Source organism: Syngnathoides biaculeatus, chromosome 14 (genome assembly GCF_019802595.1).
Source record: "Syngnathoides biaculeatus isolate LvHL_M chromosome 14, ASM1980259v1, whole genome shotgun sequence".
NCBI classification, from domain to species: Eukaryota; Metazoa; Chordata; class Actinopteri; order Syngnathiformes; family Syngnathidae; genus Syngnathoides; species Syngnathoides biaculeatus.
In genome coordinates, this window is record NC_084653.1 from 2,148,740 (window position 1) to 2,168,823 (window position 20,084).

The 20,084-nt window shown below is 41.6% G+C and overlaps 2 long non-coding RNA genes across 2 annotated transcripts in view; one reads left to right on the forward strand and one right to left on the reverse strand.

Moving 5' to 3' along the window:
- Nucleotides 1–5,931: 5,931 nt before the first annotated feature.
- On the reverse strand, nucleotides 5,932–18,574 carry LOC133511933 (uncharacterized). The gene is made up of 2 exons (XR_009798075.1): nucleotides 17,613–18,574; nucleotides 5,932–16,990 (listed from the first exon to the last, which is right to left on the reverse strand). It is a non-coding gene; the product is annotated as an uncharacterized LOC133511933 (long non-coding RNA).
- LOC133511934 (uncharacterized) overlaps nucleotides 16,988–20,084 on the forward strand; it is a 31,614-nt gene continuing 28,517 nt past the window's right edge. The window contains exon 1 of the long non-coding RNA XR_009798076.1: nucleotides 16,988–17,153. This is a non-coding gene — a long non-coding RNA (uncharacterized LOC133511934). The remainder of the gene's footprint in view (nucleotides 17,154–20,084) is intronic.

The following is a 20,084-nucleotide window of genomic DNA, read 5'->3' on the forward strand; positions in this document are numbered from 1 at the left end:
AGTTAAGTTCAGTGAGGATCTTTGAATGATCCAATGTTGATTGATGATAAGTACAATCCACCTGTGTATAATCAAGTCTCCGTATAAATGCACCTGCTCTGTGATAGTGTCAGGGTTCAGTTTAAAGTGCAGAGAGAATCATGAAGACCAAGGAACACACCAGCCAGGTCCGGGATACTGTTGTGGAGAGGTTTAAGGCCGCATTTGGATACAAAAAAAAATACAAGCTTTAAACATCTCAAGGAGCACTGTGCAAGCAATAATACTGAAATGGAAGGCGTATCAGACCACTGCAAAACTACCAAGACCTGGCCGCCCCTCTAAACATTCACCTTGAACAGGAGAAGACTGATCAGAGATGTGGCTCATTACACTGAACACACCATCCCCACTGTCAAACATGGTGGCGGCCTCTTGGTTTGGGCCTGCTTTTCTTCAGCAGGGACACTGAATATAGTTCAAATTGATGGGAAGATACAGGACCATTCTGGAAGAAAACCAGTTGGAGTCTGCAAAAGACCTGAGACTGGGACGGAGATTAATCTTCCAACACGACAATGATCCAAAACATAAAGCCAAATCTACAATGGAATGGTTCACAAATATACATATCCAGGTGTTAGAATGGCCAAGTCAAAATCCAGACCTGAATCCAATCGAGAATCTGTGGGTAGAGCTGAAGACTGCTGTTCAGAAACACTCTCCATCCAACCTCACTGAGCTTGAGCTGTTTTGGAAGGAAGAATGGGCAAGAACTTCAATCTCTCAATGTGCAAAACTGATAGAGACATACCCCAAGCGACCTGCAGCTGTAATTGCAGCAAAAGGTGGTGCTACAAAGTATTAATGCAAGGGGGCCAAATAATATTGCACGCCCCACTTTTCAGGTTTTTATATGTTAAAAAAGTTTAAAATATCCAATAAATTTCATTCCACTTCATGATTGTGTCCCACCTGTTGTTGATTCTTGACAAAAAAAAAAAAAATATATATATATCTTTATGTTTGAAGCCTGAAATGTGGCAAAAGGGTGAAATGTTCAAGGGAGCCAAATACTTTTACAAGGCGCTGCATATAATGTTCCCTTGCCCATTCATGGTACACCGTTTGTTGAATTTTGGTCCCCAAGTTTTTTATTTTTTTTTTGTAATTCACCATATTGTCAGATATTGTCACGATCGTTAAGGTCTTACATTTTCTTCTAAATAGAAGAGGCACCACATTAGACATAGCACCTTACAATGTAGTGCACCTTATCTGCACACTGAGTTCCAACATTTGTAAATGTTATTTTGTGACTTTCCCAACAAAGTCCTGTACACTTAACACACTGGTTACACGGTTAGCATGAATGTCAGCAAGTGTTTTCGCATGAATATGATATGATATATATGATATATCATATGACCATATGATGGTGCTCACGAGGCAGTGAGGAACAATTGCATTTCACATCTGTAAGCAAAAGAAGCTTACATTTCCCAATGTCGACTTTACGGTCATGAAAATTCCAGCATGATTTGCGGCACTCTGGAGGTCCTAAGTCTCGTACCAGCATGTCGCAAAGCATGCTGGGAGTATGTAAATAGCGTTTAAAGTGCATGTTTTGTGTCTATTATTTAGTGAGTCATTCTTTTATTTGTTTAGTTATTTGCTAGTTATGCTATCCTATTTCCTCTGGTGTAATGATGTTAGTTTCAATATGAAATCCTGAATGTCTACAGTAGGGGTGGCCAACCAGTCAGTGATGAAGAGCCACATTTTTTACTCTTACAGCTAAGATCCACATCAAGGAGCCAAAGAGCCATATCATACACATGGCTATCATTCCCTACACACACACAAAGCTTTGCTCAACCAGATTTATTGTAAATGTCACAGAAAAACATGACAACGAGAAAAAATGACTCCAAGAGACTACCATGACCACAGGCCAGGAATTTAAAAAATAAATAAATTGTGTGCTCTCTCACACAGGCAAACTACCACTTCAACCAAGTCTTGTCCAGTATGGCACAATTCTCATCTAATGCAACACTAAAATACTCACATGATTGGAGGTCTGTGTGCAATTGTAAATCAGTAGCCATGCTAATGCCTTATATTCGCTGTTTAACAGTGTGGTGGGACAGTTGAAGGTCTGATACCAATTTTTTGAGATTTCTTTTTTCAGGACACAAGATTTCAGCAACATCACTGAGGCATTTTTTTAAATAAATTATACTTTAATGTATGACTTTTTGCCCTTCCAATATTCCAAGCCACATGATAGGATGCAAGCATTCATCTGTGGATGCTTCATTATTAAAAAAATATATACTGCATCTGCTTTTCTGTGTGATTTTTCAACGTGACCAACTGGTTCCTTAAATCTTTCTTCTCTCGTTGGAGAGCTTAGCTGGGTGGCAGAAACAGTAAAGCCACTCTTCCCTGGTTGCCATCACTTTTTTTTCCTTCTCACCCTCCCGCTGAGCAGTCCCGTCTCATTCCCACAGCGATGCACAATGCACACACATACTGAGCTGGTTGTCACAATACTCCTAACAACTTAAATAAACTCAAGCAACGGGCGCACGCAAATACCTTAATAAGCGCAAGCAACGCTCGCTTGGAACTACCGTCATGAACTGAAGCAAAGCGCACATGCACTCACATAAACAGAACTTTGATATGGTTTCATACCTTCATGAAAGCTGCACGAAAGGAGGCAGAGTCAAAATCATCAGGTGAAGGATAACGTTACCAAAAGATTACAAAATAAAAATCTCAGCCATCTCTGAGCCTATATAATGTATCCAAGAAATGCTAAATGTGTATGGCCGTCTCTTCTCTTCTATGTCAGGTTGCTTCATGTCTAGACTCCGTCTTTCCACTGGGGCAGGACAGGTAGGCTTTAATGTCTGAAAACCTTGCTGATAGATGAGACACGTGTAGGCCTTCTGCTGCACACGCTCGCTCCCTTTCATCTGATCACTCACAGATTCCCTTTTCCTGCTTTTATACTAATTCTTGTCAGGCTTCCTCTCCTCCAATGCAATCTCTGATTACATGTCCCTGTATCTTTTTCCATCCTTTCCCATTTTTACCCCCTCCCTCATTGCATCTCCTTTTTCATTCATCATCTTGCTTCTTTTTCACAGTAATGTATTTCCTACTAATTTCGTTCCCATTCACCATCTCTTACCCCCTCTCCCTACACATACATTTTACTTAATCTCTGTGCCTCTGTCCTTATCAGAGTACAGGATGAATGGCGGAAGTCAAGGACGTGAGGCTGAGATGCAACCCTAATGCCTCATGTGTGGAAACCTCATTGTTGCTGGCTACTCAAAGTGAGTATGGCGGGAGCGTGAATGCATCACTCTCTCATATGGTCGATAAAGCAGAACCTCTCAACTTTCCTTTGTACGAGTGCATTGCTACCAACCACTCAGAGGGGGGACAGGGTCATAGCAGGATGTGATACATAACCTGACAAAAAGTAAAACATAAAGCATATACACCACCAGATATTTGAAGAAACAAGAGTGGATTGTGAGAAACTGGAATGTTCTTCTCTCTGCAAATTAGCTGCTGTAGATGTTCACAACTACATGGCATTATCAAAACAACTTTCCATTTTCTTAACTCTTGTCTATTTCAGAACCACAAGTCACAGCTGCTGCCTTTGGGCGAAAGGGGGTGCACACCCAGATTCTTGTCTTCAATCAACAATTGCCCATTATTATTATTATTTATTTATTTATTTCTATTTCTTTTTCACTGTTTCTTTAATCTGTTGTCCTATGCCTGGCCAAAACATCACGTCTCTTGCCCCTTGTTTGCTTTTCTCAACACCAAGATGTACTGTGTGAATGCATTTTAGCAGGTGTGGTCTGAGCTTGTGTGAAATGATTATTTTCTCACCCTTGAGCAGGGTCCCATCAACTTCTGTGATCGCATCACGGTGGTTCCAGTACTCACTGATGAGTGGGTGACATTGTCTTCAGGTTTCTGGCCAGCCTGACCAAATGACTTGGTTCAGAGTGGAGAGCTGCTCATCCTGAGCTGTCTGTGTCCTGATGTTATCTAGTGTATCAGCACTTACTGGGGATGTGCTGATGACAGTGTAGACTTGTGTCTCTAGAGCCCCGGTTAGAGACTCGTCCTCTTCATCCAGGGAATTTCTCGACAGTGTGTCAGCCACTGTGATCTCTTTGTTTTCTTGGATGATTTAATTTCATACCTTTCAGTGGTGGTGGAGAATGAGCATTCTTGACCAGGGTCTTGTAAGAGTGCCTCAAGTCTATTTGTAAGTCTGACGTCAATATTTTGCACTCAATCACATTCTTTTTTCTTGGTGTTTGCTGTAACGACCGTCCATGGCCGCTCACTTGGTGTTAGTCCGCCTTTAAATGTCCACCCCCACTACATGTATTATACTGAATCAGATGCACCTGTGTAAGGTTGTTAGCTGCATAAAGAAACCTGTCCACCCCAGACAATCAGTAAGACTCGCAACATGGCCAAGACCAAAGAGCTGTCCAAAAACACCAGAGACAAAATTGGACAACTTCACACGGCTGGAAAGGGCTATGAAGAATTTGCCAAGCAGCTTGGTGAAAAAAGGTCCATTGTTGGAGCAATTATGAGAAAATTGAAGAAGATAAACATGACGTTCAATCTCAATCGGAGTGGAGCCCCATGCAAGTAATCACCTCGTGCTGTCTCAATGATCCTTAGAAAGGTGAGGAATCACCCCAAGATTACACGACAGGAATTGGTCAACGACCTGAAAAGAGCTGGAATCACCGTTTCCAAGGTGACTGTTGGTAATTCATTAAGACGTCATGGTTTGAAATCATGCGTGGCACGGAAGGTTGCCAATGACCATTTGGACGATACAGAGTCATGGGAGAAAGCTTTGTGGTTAGATTAAACCAAAATTTAACTTTTTGGTCACAATTCCACTTACCATGTTTGGAGGAAGACGACCGACAAGTTCCATCCAAAGAACACCATCCCTACTGTGAAGCATGGGGTGGTGGCATCATCCTTTGGGGTTTTTTTCCACATATGGGATAGGACAACTGCACTGTATTAAGGAGAGGATGACCACGGCCATGTATTACGAGATTTTGGAAAACAACCTCTTTCCCTCAGTCAGAGCATTGAAGATGGGTCGTGGCTGGGTCTTTCAACATGACAATGACCCGAAGCACACAGCCAGGAAAACCAAGGAGTTGCTCCGTCAGAAGCATATCAAGGTTCTGCCGTGGCCTAGCTAGTCTTCAGAGCTAAACCCAATAGAAAAGAGCTGAAACTCCATGTTTCTCACCGACAGCCCAGAAACCTGTCTGATCTAGAGAAGATCTGTGTGAAGGAGTGGGCCAAGATCCCTCCTGCAATGTGTGCAAACCTGGTGAATAACTAGAGGAAACGTTTGACCTCTTTAATTGCAAACAAAGGCTACTGTACCAAATATTAACATTGGTTTTCTCAGGTGTTCAAAGACTTTTCTACATTGTACATGGTGAAATATTTGTAAAAGTGTGTGCTGAATTTATTTTGCTTTGGAGAGATTTGTATTTAAATGTGTTTTATTAATTTGTGAAAAGAAATACTTTTGTTTGTCATTTTATTGTTGTAACCAACATTTGAGAAAGACAGGAAGTGATGTGTTGAGGAGGTGTTGAGGAGCGAGAGAGTGAAAGAGAGATGCAGGAAAGAGAGAAAGACAGCAGGATGGAGTGCGTAGTACGAGTGGTTGTTTGAAGAAAAGGAAAGTTCAGGGCAGAAATTTATCAACATTGATCAATGTGTTTGACAAGGACTGTTGACAGTTCAATTAAGGTAGTATGTCATGTGAGTGGATGTTTTATTGAAAGGATCGGTGCTGGTCGGCGCTCAGGAGACAAAGACAACACTCAACAAAAGACCAACGTTCCCAAATGCTATTTAGCCTCAATAACTGGCATATTTATTTCGACCAAATGCAAGTTCTCAAAACACAGTTGACATTGCGTGAAATCAATCATATGAGCCCCTTAGCTATGCCGAGAAGGTGGAGAGCCATTCACCCAGGTAGAGGTCCGCTTGTCAACCAGCTGGGCGTCCGTACGAAACCCGCAGCAGACTCTACCTGTTTGTACTCTGCATCTCTCTATTATAATTTTCAGTTGCGTGCGAGAGAAAGGACGGGTGGCCTACCCGTCCCACCTGGCGTCGCAACAATTGTTTCCTGATTTACTATTGACACCTAAGTGTGTCCTTCAGGCTCTGAGAAACATCTTACGCAGCCATAACTGTCAAGACATCCCACAACAATGTTCGTCTTTGGTATGCATGTGAACAAGATAGTGAAACACAACTTATATGCGAAAAACAAGTGAGTGTATGCATGCGAACACGATAGTGAAACGGTCAAGACGTCTTGACCAGAAAAACAAGTGAGTGAAAAACAGGTGAGTGAAAAACAACTGATATAACCATGGTTGCACAATACATTCGGGTATTTGACGGTTATGGGAAGCATCACTAATTAACACTCCTTTCATTCCACTCTTGAGGCTTCACATATTAGTTGATATACCCATCAAACGTCGATGGTAACACTATTCCATTTCCAGTGTGATTCATGATGTCATGAAAGAACATGGACCATAATTCCTGCAACGTTAGGTTTCTGTGAATATATTGATGTGATAAACATCCTTGCCATCTAGCATAAATGTATATATGAGTGGGGTGAGGCACCAACTTAAGTGTAGTTCTCGACACCGAAGTGTCCATTACTTTTCTCAAGGCGTACAATCATCTCATGCGTTGCATAATCACCCACTCCACTTCAGCTCGGATACGTCTTACGTAGATACACGTTAGCAGATTACATAGTGATAGCAATACTATGACAATAACCAACAGAATCAGAGGGGGCTCCAAAGTCCTCCTAGCAGTGACTGACATCCCTGAAAAGATGTCCCACCAGTGATGGGCTGAGGACTGTTGTACTATTTTAGCAGCATGTTGTAGCCGTCCGCTGGCTACTAATGTGGACACCATGAGCTTGGAGATGTGAGATGTATGTGACTGTATAATTTTCTGAACTTCAGTGGATTGTTCCAATGCGCATTTGAAACGCTCCAGTGAGAAGTTCCAGGGATTCTTTAGTACATCCTATTGTACTTGTGTCAGCCGATTAGACACAGAGTAATTCGTCAAACGATACGTTTCCCCAATGCCATAGGTGCACATTATATAAGCAACCAACGAAAGGAACCGATGGTACTTGTGAATTATTTTGCATTGTTGCCACACATAGAGCATGTGGTCCGATTTGCCACAACATCTCCCTTCGTGGCTCTCTAGTCCAATCACAAAGTACAGCCTCTGAGTCGGTTAAACATGGATTGCTGTGTCCCTGTTGTAATGTACACGCCATTCCTCTGTCTGTTTCGTCACACATTTTCATCTCATAAGTCGTATTTGTTCCCACATCCATCCACTCTCCATCCAGATGTAGAAACCAAAATCCTGTGGTAGTAATCACCGGTAATACTTGATACTTACACATCGTTTTAACAGTAGACACATTGTACTGAGTCCAATACCCAGCACAATATGTACTGTTGCATTTTGTTCGCTCCGAATGTAACTGTAACCAAAGTTTGCTACTAATATTCCAAATCCGTCTCCATTCGTAATAATTTCCCGTTGTCATTATTCTCTGGAATCGCTCTTTTTGAGCTTCCGCATGTATCATTTGCAATGCACAGGTTGTCCAATTACCTATATGTGAAAGATTCTTTCACGCATCATACGTTTCATTCCATAATTTTAACTCCCACGTAAATGCCTTTTTCCAAACACCTGTGTTTTCCAATTGCCCTATCGTAGCTTTTGGAAGCCATACCCCTACCTGATGTATAGCCTCTGATGCATATTGCCCTGTGTTAGATAACATTGTTCTGGTTACTTCATTATCTGCAGCATTAGCTACACCAAACAGTGTTCCCATTCCTCCTAAGTCCTAAGTATCATACCAAGCTCTTGTCTTCGTGTACAGTGTGGTATATCGGGGAATTTTATTTCCCAGTACACTCTGGTTTTAACCCTGGCTTGTGCCATGTTTGTACAGGTATCTAATACTGGTGCTATGTGTGTTCTTGTAGCATTAGGTTTCCCAGGTAACACCCATATTATATACAAAAATGTGTTCCGTCCCGAGATTTCAGTGCTGTTAAAAAAAAAAAAAAAAACAGGGTTTCTTTTACGGTAATTGTCCACCTCGTCCAGTTGTGCTCATTGCAGGTCTTGGTCGTCCTGTTGTAGTGGCACATGGGGACAACTGAAGTGACGGTTAAGTTGCATCCTTGTTCCACCACCGGGATGTCCTTTTCTCCAAGGCACCTTTTGCACCTCCACATCTGACAATTGCTGGTGATGTTTACCACGCCGCAATCTCGGTAAGCTGGACAGGTGTAGTCTCCTTGAGTATGGTCCTGGGTACTGCTTTTCCATCTTATGTGGAGCCGCTGGACCTGCTCCAATTTGTCACACTCCGTCATTGCGCAGCAGAGTTGGACCATGGCACCAAGGACAAGGATACACGTGACCCAGCAGAGGACACTGCCACCTCTTGGGCCCTCGGTCTTCCCTGGTCCGGCCATGGCGCCTCTCCGATGATGGCCTTCCAATCAGCAAATACCACCACGGCATCTGTATTACGACAAATAGTGCATACTACAAACATGTGATTAGTTCTCTCTTGTATAACATTTTGACACCGGTACATTTACCCATTTTTCCTCTCCAGGATATAAGACGCTCACAGTAGCATCTTGCCCTTGAGCTATAATTTCTCCTGCTCGGGGAGGACCGTCTGGCTGTTTTACTCAAACTTTTGCCCCTGCCAAATCAGTGGAGCCAAATCCTCCCTCCCCTCTGGTAGTTATCACCACAGGTTTAGGTATTTCTTTTACCTTGGTTACAAGGCAAGGCTTCACTATCAATTGAGCAATTTTGTCCCCTCTTTCCAATGTAAGGGGCTGTTCTGCTAATAATTTCCATACCGGTCCAATTTCTCCTTGATAGTCCGCATCAATTACTCCGGCTTGTTTTGTTTCGAGATAGCTTTTTCAATGTTTCCTTAAGAATTCCATTCATTCGCTCTATTAACCCAGCAGCCTGCGGATAATAGTGAATGTGATCGATCCATTCTACATGGTGAGTCTTTGCCCACTCTTTAGACTCATTTTCCCCCTATTTTAATTCGCTCAGAGACATACCATTTCCATTTGATAATACTAGCTTCCTGTGCGGTTCCTATTCTATGTGTCGTCGGGTTACCTTTAACCCATGTCAAAATCGGTATATGTGTTCTCATTAACACCTCATGGCCCACCGTTTGAGCCTCAGTTTCAACCAATGCCCAATAGCATGCTAATAGCTGCTTTTCAAAAGGTGTGTACCTTAGGCCTGCTTCTGGGAGCTTTCTCGACCAGAATCCCAAGGGTTTACGAATCCTATCTTGCTTTTGCCACAAACTCCAGTTAGCGTATTCATTTAACGCCGACACCTGCAATTCTACCGGTCCCGATTTCATTTTTCCCAGTGACACTGCTTGCTGTATCGCTTCCTTCGCCATATCAAATGATCGCTGTTGTTCTTCTCCCAAACTAAAGTATCATTATTTCCTTAGGAACTTTTAGCTTTTCCAGGTGCTCTGCTACCACTCGGTGGCAGATTGTGGGACTATGTAAATAACCCTATGGTAGTCTGGAAAAAGTGTAGTGGCGCCCTTCCCAGGTAAATGCAAATTGATTCATCCTATCCTCAGGAATAGGAATAGTGAAAAATGCGTTAGCCAAATCTATGACCCCATACCACGTTCCGGGATGATGTTGCACTCGTTCTATAACTGTCACTGCGTCGGGTATCGTGGAAGTCAATACAGGTGTGTGTTTATTCAATCCTCTGTAGTCTACTGTCATCCTCCCAGAGTTATCTGATTTCCTGACTGGCCACAACGGATTGTTCCAGTTTGTCGTCACTGTTTTCAATACACCAGCTTCTAAATATTCTTTAATGGTCGCCGAAATTTCTTCCTGTCCTCCAGGTATCCGGTATTGCTTTTGACTAACTACCTGTGTAGCTTTTGGTATCGGAAAAGGTGGCATTTTTACTTTACCCACCAATATTGCATGTATTTTCAGTGGATTTACTCCGAATTCAAATCTCCCGGCTGTCAAATAAAGTGTGATTCTGGCTAATATGTCCATGCCCACTATCCACTTTGGGATAGGGGTTATAATCACCATATATGTTTTTATAGGCATATTTCCTATTTTCAAAGGTAAGTTTACATGTTTTCCATAAATCACTTTTCCTCCTAGTCCTGTTAATGGTACTAGGGGTCCTTTCATTTTCTCTGGAGTTCCATAAATTATTGAGGCCTCCGCCCCGGTATCTATTAACGCTGTTACTGTTTGACCTGATTTATCCCAATAAATTTCCATATCATATACTTCAAAAGACACACTCGTAGTTAACAAAAAGGAACCGGTGCATCCTTTGTAAAACTGTACATGCAAACATAGTGCACATTATTCAGAAGATATGACAGGCATACAATATAGTATTTGGATAGCTTTTTCGGTAAACAAAGATCTTTGTAACGTTAAGTCTATTGAAACACTTGTAGAAAGGCAACACCCGCGCGCGCACACACGCGTACAAACACATACACGCACGATAAGAGTATTGTTGTAAGCACTATTATGTGCAAAAGTGAACGTTCATTCATTTCCTATTCTGCTTTATCCTGTGTATAATCTTCTCTCGTCATGAACAATTCTGGCTCTGGCTGCGCTTGTGGGACCGGCCCTCGCACTCGCTCGCCATTTTCGTCCAGAATTGGTTGACCGTCCGCCCCCATCAGATCCTGGTATCACGCGTCGTTGCTCTTTTCGTCGCGTGAAAGGGTGTATCTGCAACCCCTGTAACGAGGGATACAACCCAGTCTGCGGTGGCGGGTTCGGTCTTATCCCCCCACATATCCCCGTTCCACTTCTCCGGATTCCACTGCGCTGACAGCCCAGTGGTGAATGAACGGATTTGCCCTTGTTCTATTTTACGAGGTTTCTTCTTTCGCCCTCTTCGCGCCACTTGGGAGATATGCATTACAGCTCTTTCCGTTATACTCTGTATTTTTGCCAAATGCTCCTTTAATTCTTTCACTATAACCTCTAGCTGGATAACCTCTTGCGCCTTTTGATTTTCTGTGCTTCTAACCTTATCCAACTCCAACACGCAATTTTTCCAAGCTTCCGCACACATCCACAACATCTGCTGCGTGCCTCCCAGCGGAGCACGAGCATTCACATCCACCCGCCTTAACGTATCACATAATGCCAGCGGCGTGGCAGCGGGATTCACTTCTGTCCACGGTCCGGGCCGCCCCCCCACGCTCCCGTAAGACAGCTTCTATCTGTTGGAAAGTGATGCCTTCCCACCCGGGCACCACCTCCTCCTCTGGTGCCTCTTGCGCACCCTTAGTTTTCCTTCTAAAACAACGCATCCTGTTTTTATCTCCTGCGCGTAGCCTGCACGATCCTGTCGACGACGCCAAAAATGTTTTATTGAAAGGATCGGTGCTGGTCGGCGCTCAGGAGACAAAGACGACACTCAACAAAAGACCAACGTTCCCAAATGCTATTTAGCCTCAATAACTGGCATATTTATTTCGACCAAATGCAAGTTCTCAAAAAACAGTTGACATTGCGTGAAATCAATCATATGAGCCCCTTACCTATGCCGAGAAGGTGGAGAGCCATTCACCCAGGTAGAGGTCCGCTTGTCAACTAGCTGGGCGTCCGTACGAAACCCGCAGCAGACTCTACCTGTTTGTACTCTGCATCTCTCTATTATAATTTTCAGTTGCGTGCGAGAGAAAGGACGGGTGGCCTACCCGTCCCACCTGGCGTCGCAACAATTGTTTCCTGATTTACTATTGACACCTAAGTGTGTCCTTCAGGCTCTGAGAAACATCTTACGCAGCCATAACTGTCAAGACATCCCACAACATTGTTCGTCTTTGGTATGCATGCGAACAAGATAGTGAAACACAACTTATATGCGAAAAACGAGTGAGTGTATGCATGCGAACACGATAGTGAAACGGTCAAGACGTCTTGACCAGAAAAACAAGTGAGTGAAAAACAACTGATAAAACCATGGCTGCACAATACATTCGGGTATTCGACGGTTATGGGAAGCATCACTAATTAACACTCACTTTCAGTGGACGACTCAAATCACGCCTTAATGTGGTGGAGTTAGCTGCTATTACAGACGCTAAGTGGATGCATGGAACTTTGCTAGGACGCCACCGCACAAGCTAACACCAGCTGGCGAGGCCTGCATTGGAGCACAAGGGAAAAGCTTCGCAACGGATTGGACCTTCAGGACTAGGATGAGGCTGGACAATTGGACACAACCCTCGCCTTTCGTCATTCCTGCTATTTAAAACAAAGATTGGGGTTTGAATTTCTTTTGTTTTGCCGGATATGTTCATATTTTAAGTCTGCTAGCTTAGGGCATGTGTGCTTTGTGTACCTGTTATGTGGACTTTATCTGAATGAGTTTGTTTGATATACATGTTTGATTTTCGAACCTTTGTTTTGTTATTAAATGTTCACACTTTTTGTTAACACAACCAGGTCTATCATTTGACTATCTGCAAGACAGTTAAAAAAGTGGGGATTTTATTTGATACCTTGGTTGTTTAAATTAGGATAACCTTAACTCATAAGGGGAAATATTATTTCAGGGACCTTTTGAGAGGGAATAAGTGAACAAGTAAAGAGTGAAGTTGTAATAGAAGTTCAGAGTAATTACCACTAAGATAATTGATTAGTTCCTAATTTTGATTGAGGAAAGAACTCAGGTTAGTCACCTCTCGTCAAAGTGTTATATACTTGAGAGGTGCTACACAATCAAAACCGCTGAATGGATTGTCGATACCACGCTACCCACTATCGAGGACTTGTACGCAACGCGAACTAGGTCCAGAGCAGTCTGTTCTTATTTTAAGAAGCCTGGTCACTTCATTTTTGCTTGCAAAAAGGTCAAGTACAAAAATCAATCCACTAGTTCCACAAATGCTTGTCTATCTGTCACACCTCAGTCTTCCTTGCCAGGTGGTTCTTAGGAGAGTTTTGTTTCTGACAATAAACTTTCAGATTCTGAGGTTCTGGAGAAGTATATGCCTTTTATTTAAACTGGATTGGTTTCACTTATGGTAGATAACTCTTCCCCAAGGTCCGTAACTATTCTGAGGGACACTGAAGGTCTTCAATCTCTAATTTTGCAGGATGTTTTGCCTTTTTCTGCAGAGTTTTCAGCTAACTCCAATCTTATTCTTAAGGGCATAAGTGGCAGTTCTTTGCTCTTTCACATTTTGAGAATTTGACTTCAGATCTGGTTTCTGACACCATTGAGGTTAATGTTCTTGACGCTTTTCAGTTCTGGGTGTTGATTTGTTGATCGACAACTATTTTATGGGTGCTCAAGTTGGCGCTGATCCTATTGTCACTGTTTCTCCTGAGTGTTTACCCAGTACAAAAAAGTTGGAGTGAGACTTTCTGGGTATTTTTCCATCTTGTGCAGTGACTCATTCGAAGGCAAAAGTCATTTCTTCCAAGACTTCTTTGCCGAATGATTCCATTTGTGATTTATCAGATACATTTATGGTTCATTCTTTAGCCTCAGAGGCTGATGACTTATCTTTGAACTCTTCAGGTCTTACTGATAAGTCTGAAAATTTGTCAAGTGCTGATGACATTTTGTCAAAAAACGAACTTATTAGTACACAGAGTGACAATGTTGAGCTACAGAAGTTTGTAACCAATACAGTTTTTCGAGGAGGCTAGTCAGGATCCTTTTTGCCGACAAAACCTAAAAACTTTTCCAGCCAAAATGAAACTAAATTATGACAAAAAGTAAAAAAAAAAAAAAAGAAGTTTCATGCCTGTTGAAAAAGTGTTAGTCTTACTTTCCATTCCTGGCCAACCACTTAGAGCTGGATATCAGGGTCCATATCTAAGAAACAACGAGGTTAGGGACACTGACTACATTGTCCTTACTCCTGGCCGTCGTAAGCACAAAGGTTATGTGAACATGAATGAGAAATATGACAGGGTTGAAACCAAACAAGTCAGTTGTATTGCTACAACACTCTCCTCCCCAGTTACTGATTGTACATTTTATGATGATACAAGCATCAAAGACGATGATGATTTGAGTGATAATTTTCACCAAAGTTCTGCAATTTTGATGTGCGAGCTCACGTTGATGAGAAATGGACACACACCTTTGTCAGCTGACCAGAAAGCTGAACTGTTACATTTGCTTTTTGAGTTTTCTCACCTGTTTCCAGATGTGCTTGGCCGCACATGCCTGGTTAGTCATGATATAGATGTGGGTGATGCTGTGCCTGTGAAACAACACCCATATCGAATGAATCCTGCCAAGAGTGAGATTCTGCGGAACGAGGTGCAGTACATCCTGGACAATGACATTATTGAACCCAGTGACAGTGCGTGGAGTTCACCTAGTGTACTTGTGCCTGAGAGTGGTGGTGGTGGTTGGAGCTGCTACGCTAACATGAAAACTGTCAATGCACTGTCACGAACTGACTCTTACCCTCTGCCGAGAGTGGAAGATTGCATTGATCATGTCGGTCAAGCTATATACGTAAGTAAGAAGAAAACAAGAACTTGAACACCCTGCTATATTGCGACTTCTCCCACTTAGAAATAATGGCGGGGTCTGAAATTTTCTTCATAGGTGCATGTCCACTATGAGAGAGATAATCTAAAAAGAAAAAAAACAGAAATCACAATGTATGATTTTTTAAAATTATTTATTTGTGTGATACGCCTGCAAATAAGTATTTGAATACCTGAGAAAACCAATGTTAATATTTGGTACAGTAGCCTTTGTTTGCAATTAAAGAGGTCAAACGTTTCCTGTAGTTGTTCACCAGGTTTGTACAAACTGCAGGAAGGATTTTGGCCCACTCTTCCACACAGATCTTCTCTAGATCAGAAAGGTTTCTGGGGTGTCACTGAGAAACACAGAGTTTCAGCTCCCTCCAAAGATGTTCTATTGGGTTTAGGTCTGAAGACTGGCTAGGCTACGCCAGAACCTTGATATGCTTCTTACGGAGCCACTCCTTGGTTTTCCTGGCTGTGTGCTTCGGGTCATTGTCATGTTGAAAGACCCAGCCACGACCCATCTTCAATGCTCTAACTGAGGCAAAGAGGTTGTTCCCCCAAATCTCGTAATACATGGTCGCGGTCATCCTCTCCTTAATATAGTGCAGTCGTCCTGTCCCATGTGCAGAAAAAACACCCCCAAAGCATAATGCTATCACTCCCATGGTTCACAGTAGGGATGGTGTTCTTGGGATGGAACTCATAATTCGTCTTCCTCCGAACACGGTTAGTGGAATTATGACCAAAAGGTTCCTCTGTATCATCCAAATGGTCATTGGCAAACTTAATACGGGCATTGGCATGTGCTGGATTAAGCCCGGGAATGTTCCGTGCTATGTATGATTTCAAACCATGACGTCAGTGTAATACCAACAGTCACCAATGGTGGTCCCAGCTCTTTTCAGGTCATTGACCAAGTCCTGTCGTGTAGTCCTGGGTTGATTCCTCACCTTTCTAAGGATCATTGAGACCCCACAAAGTGATATCTTGCATGGGGCTCCACTCCGATTGAGATTGACCATCATGTTTCGCTTCTTCCATTTTCTCATGTTTTCTACAACAGTGGACCTTTTATCACCAAGCTGCTTGGCAATTTCTCCGTAGGCCTTTCCAGCTGTGTGAAGTTATAAAATTTTGTCTCTGGTGTCTTTGGACAGCTCGTTGGTCTTGACCGTGTTACAAGTTTGAGTCTTACTGATTGTATGGGGTGGATTGGTATCTTTATGCAGCTAATGACCTCACACAGGTGCATCTGATTCAGGATAATACATGGAGTGGAGGTGGACTTTTAAATGTGCAGTAATAGGTCTTTGAGGGTCAGAATTCTAGCTGATAGACAGGTGTTCAAAAACGTATTTGCAGCTGTATCACATAAATAAATTGTTAAAAAAAAAATCATACATTGTGATTTCAGGATTTTTCTTTTTAGTTTATCTCTCTCCCAGTGGACATGCACCTACAATGAAAATTTCAGACCCCTCCATGATTTCTAAGTGCAATAAAGCAGGGTGTTCACATACTTATTTTCTTCATTGTAGATACTATTACATTTTTGATTGAAGTCTTTACTGATCACACTCCCTTAAATTTTCTTCACAAACTGAAGAACAAAAATCATAGACTTATGAGCTGGAGGTTGAGTTTGCAAGGATTCAATCTTGTGATCGAGCACAAAGGTTGAGACAATGTTTGTGCTGATGCACTTTCCAGAGTATAAAGTTGTTTGATATTTGATACTTCTGTTGTATTTTTCCGTTTTCGGTTTTATATTTTCTGTTTAAACATGTTTTAAGTGTTGCTTCGTTATATTACAACAGTTTCTTTGTAACTTTCTTTTCTTTAAGAGGGAGAGTGTTTTGTGTGTATTTTTATTCTTTACTCTCTTTATTTTGCTTTCATATATTTAAAGATCTAATCTAGAGGACCTATATTTTATTTATGTATCAAACAAACAGCTAATTTTTCATTAAAAACATTTTTAAAAAATCTAAACACAACAGCTAATAAATAAATTTGCGCCAAAGTGCACATTTTTTTTCGAATCCGAATGCCTCCTATGGTTTCAAACTGAGGGTCTGTAGAATCTGCTGCCGTATGACGTCTCATCTCGACAGCCGCAGTCACGAAAATGGCTTCCTATACAGACAATCATACACGCTGCGAGTGATATCAAGAGGAGGTAGACAGCAGTGATGAAGACGTTTCTATGGAATGCTCTGTGGAAAAGATAGGAACTGAAAAGGAATTTTCTAATTATTTCCATGTTTGAAAAACATCCCATGCAAGTGTAACTAAACCCTTTATTTTTGAACCTGAGTTGACGAATTATATACAAGGACAGGATTCGGCAAGATCTGATGAAGTTGATGTGAAACTTCGCACCCAAAACACAGACTGGTAGGTGCCTCAAGAAATTTGCGTACACCTCGTTTACGAAATAATCTAATTCTAACACGTTTAAACATCTGACGCTGCTTGCACACAACAGTGAGCCATTTGTTGTTGTTGTACTAGAGACTGAGTAGGCAAGGCGTAAATCAAAAATCAAAACATTCGGTATCGTTCTGCATTTAAAGATCACACGTTTATAGCCCATTCTTTGCGTTTTTACACGCATTTAGCTCATATTTTAAATAATGCACCTAACAGTTGAGAGCACACACTGCCGTCGTCGAATTTCAAGATCTCAGCACCAAGAGTACACTAACTTTAAACAGTGTCCAAAGTTTGTCACCTCCTAAACATTACATGGATACGGATATTAGTTGACATATATATCTGTATCGGGATTGGACTTAAATTTAAAATGAGGTAGATACTTGTCAATACAAAACAATTGAACACCTACGTACTTACTTGCTACCGAAGCCAAGTGAACGCTGTACCGGGTTTTCAAAGCAGTCCTCCATGAAATGCTTGGAACATATTACTGTCGACTTTGATTTGTAAGTCCAATGTGCCCGCTTTGTCTTCACAAACCTGGTCCATAACCTGCTTATCTGTTCATCTTTTGGCCGTTCATGTAAGTGAACTCTGTCAGCCTTTGACGCAGAACAGCCGTATACAACACACTTCCTCACCATCTTTGCTAGTTTTTTCACTCTCTGGCTAAATTTTGTGTGGATGTGACGTCACATTCCGGGAATTCCGGAACTTGCCGAATCATTTCGAACAAAATCTTGAGACTGAATTTAATTTCTGTTGTGATGAGAATTTTTTAAATATTTGTTTATGAAATTTTAGCTACATTTGTATGATAGACAAATAAAATACAGGTCCTCTGGATTCGATCTTTAAGTTATTATGATGTGGATCTTTTGTGATGTGGTTTCCTTTCATACTTTTAAGTTATTTTGATGCAGAACTTTTGTGATGCGGAATTCTGGAATGTTCCGAGGAGTGCCAATATAAGGACAAGAAAGACCGTCAATGGGGTTCTTTCCACCGCACCGCTGCGTGGGACAAGTACACGGACACCTTCTGCCTTTTGTATTTGGACATTTCTGGAACATTCGTTCACTTGGAATAGTCGCTGGAAAGAACATTGGCCTGTTTGGGAACATTCGTTCAACTTTAGTGACTATTCTTTGTTTGGCTCAACTACTAGGTCTTTGAACTTCTATTTTGTGTTAATTGTTTTATTGTGTTTGTGTTGTATTGTTGTGTGTGTGATTAAATTGTCTTAAACGCAATCCAACTGCTTTGTCACATTTTGCAGGTTTGAGCAAAGGGGATTTTTGTCTAAATTCACACGTAACTATATATATATATATATATATATATATATACACACACACACACACACACACACACACATATATATATATTGTTTTTTTTTGCAAAAACATGAACAAAATGTATTGTGCCAATCAAAAATCTAAGAATTAATAACAATAAAACACTGAGATGAACAGAATGAAAAAGAAACTCAAGGGAAAGGTAAACCACAACAGACCACAGAACATCAATCACTGCTCATAAATAAATAAAATAAACCCCTCCCACCACTTGTCCACATGGACACAGATGTCCACACAAACACGCTTACACACATGCACATAGGCACACACACACGCACACACCTACTCACACACACACACGCAAACACACACGTTAACATTCACTCATGGGGCTAATTAATCAAGCTAAAACATCTTCATTTTTTATGTGACTCTTCAGTGATCAGCATAATTGGAATTATCCAGACAATTTGATTTGGCAATGTTGGCGGTTTTGGCACTCCTCAGTTGATTGCGGGGGAAACCACACAAGAAAAGAATCATTGTTTTAATTACAGTTAAAACATAAGATTTTTGATCTACAGTATTGTAGTATGTTTTGATGCCTTCACATCATCTCATTCTCAAACACCACAGAGCTAAACTGAAACAAAAATATTATGGTGGTGTTTTACAGGGTTGTAATCTACATATTTTATGTCATGTTGCTCAAAGGAATATGACCTGAATTACATCCAGAATATCTATTTTTCCTTCAGCAATGTGGTGAAACATGGCTTCCAAATATGTAAACTCAGTCACATCAAACTCTTTCACAACCACAACAAAAAGTGTTTTTGATAAACCCACTGTACAGTAAATGCCTAGTACATCAACATAAATCCTTGGGTTTTGCTTTCCTTTCTTTGTCTTTCTCTGTTTTCCTTTTTTAAATCAAATGAATACACTTTGCTGCTGATCTATAAATGCACCATCAACATTTCACAAGCAAAATTAAAATCATAAATGTACACACAAAATTTGTGCAAATTATTTGTGGATTCAAAAAACACCTGTTATCAAGGATATATTTGCGGATTTGCAAAATATGTGTGAGTCACTGATACATTTTTCGACTTGAAAAATATCTGAATCACAATAATATTTGTGGATTTGAAACCACAATAAACACACAAACAGTAAGCAACCGATCTGCCATGACCAAAGTTTAAAGAACGATTCTAGACATGAGAGTACAAAATTGGGAATGTTTTCATTTTTTTAATGACCTCATTTGTTGTTACGGATTCCAGACGCGACAAAACAAAATGGAAAAAAAAAATGACCAGGGGAGGTCGGAAGGGGGCCCGGAGGAAGGCACAAATCTCCACCCCAGTCTCTCAAGTGGCTGTCCAGGCCACCCAATGTGAGGAGCTTGGCTGAAGCATGGGCTTGAGGTGGCCATGTATCGGTCCCCGCCAAGACGTGGGCGAGAGGCGGCCGTGGATGGGTCGCCGCTGAGACAGGTGGCCGTGGAGGGGTGACTGCTGAAACAGTTGACCGTGGTAGGGTCACGTCCAAGGCGTGGGCGTGCGGCAGCCGTGGATCG